Here is a 1,620-nt window from a genome sequence, read left to right on the forward strand (position 1 = left end):
CACATGTATGCCTGTGGCGGATTCATTTTGATATTTGGCAAAACTAATATAATTATGTAAAGTTTAAAATAAAATTAAAAAAAAATAAATAAAAGCAGCAAGGGAAAAGCAACAAATAATAGACAAGGGGATCCCCATATGGATAACAGCTGATCTTTTAATAGAAACTCTTCAGACCAGAAGGGAATGGCAGGACATACTTAAAGTGATGAAAGAGAGAAACCTCAACAAAGATTACTCTGCTGAGCAAGTATCTCATTCAGATATGAAGGAGAAACCAAAAGCTTTACAGACAACCAAAAGCTGAGAGAATTCAGCACCACCACAACAGCTCTTCAATAAATGCTAAGGGATGTTATCTAGACAGGAAACACAGAAAAAGTTTATAAAAATAGAGCTCAAAACAACAATGTAAATGGTAATGGGAACATACTTATCAATAATTACCTTAAATATAAATGGGTTAAATGGTCCAACCAAAAGACAAAGACTGGCTGAATGGATACAAAACAAGACCCATACATGAGCTGTCTATAATAGACACACAACAAACCTAGGGCACATGCAGACTGAAAGTGAGAGGTTGGAAAACAATATTTCATGTAAATGGAGACTAAAAGAAAGCAGAGTAGCAATACTCAGATAAAACAGACTGAAATCAAATCGTGAGAAGAGACAATGAAGGACATTACATAATGATCAAAGAATCAATCCAAGAGGATGTAAAAATAATAAATATATATGTGCCCAATATAGGCACACCTCAATATATAAGGTAAAAGCTAACAAGTATAAAAGAGGAAATTAAGCGTAACACAACAATAGTGGGGGACTTTAATACCCCACCTACACCTAAGGAATAGATTAACCAAACAGAAAATTAGCAAGGAAACACAAACTCTAAATGATACAATGGCCCAGTAAGACCTAACTAATATCTAGATGGCATTTCAACCAAAACAATGAATTTCAACTTTTTCTCATGTGCACATGGAACATTCTCCAGGATAGATCACATTCTGGGCCATAAATCTATCAATGGTAAATTAAAAAAAAAAATACTGAAATACTTTTAAGCATCTTTTCTGATCACAATGAAGTAAGATTAGATGTTAACTACAGGGGGGAAAAAACTGTTAAAAACACAAACATACAGAAGCTAAAATACATTCTTCTGAATAACCAACAGATCATGGCAAAAATCAAAAAGTAAGTCAAAATATGCATAGAAACAACTGAAAATGAAAACATGACAATCAAAAACCTATGAAACTCAGTAAAAGCTGTGCTAAAAGGGAAGTTCATAGCAATACAAGCCTATCTCAAGAAACAAGAGAAACATCAAATAAACCTAACTTTACACCTAAAGCAACTAGAAAAAGCAGAAATTATTAACCCCATAGTTAGTAGAAGTAAAGAAATTATAAATATCAGAGCAGAAATAATTGGAAAAAAATGAAGGAGAGTATAGCACATATCAACAAAACTAAAAGCTCATTGTTTGAAAAGATAAAATAGACAAAGCATTAGCCAGACTCATCAAGAAAAAAAGGGAGAATAATCAAATCAATAAAAAATTAGAAATGAAAATGGAGAAATAACAACAGACAACACAGAAAT

The sequence above is a fragment of the Bison bison genome, unplaced genomic scaffold (assembly GCF_000754665.1).
Source record: "Bison bison bison isolate TAMUID 2011002044 unplaced genomic scaffold, Bison_UMD1.0 scf7180017849678, whole genome shotgun sequence".
Lineage (NCBI taxonomy): Eukaryota > Metazoa > Chordata > Mammalia > Artiodactyla > Bovidae > Bison > Bison bison.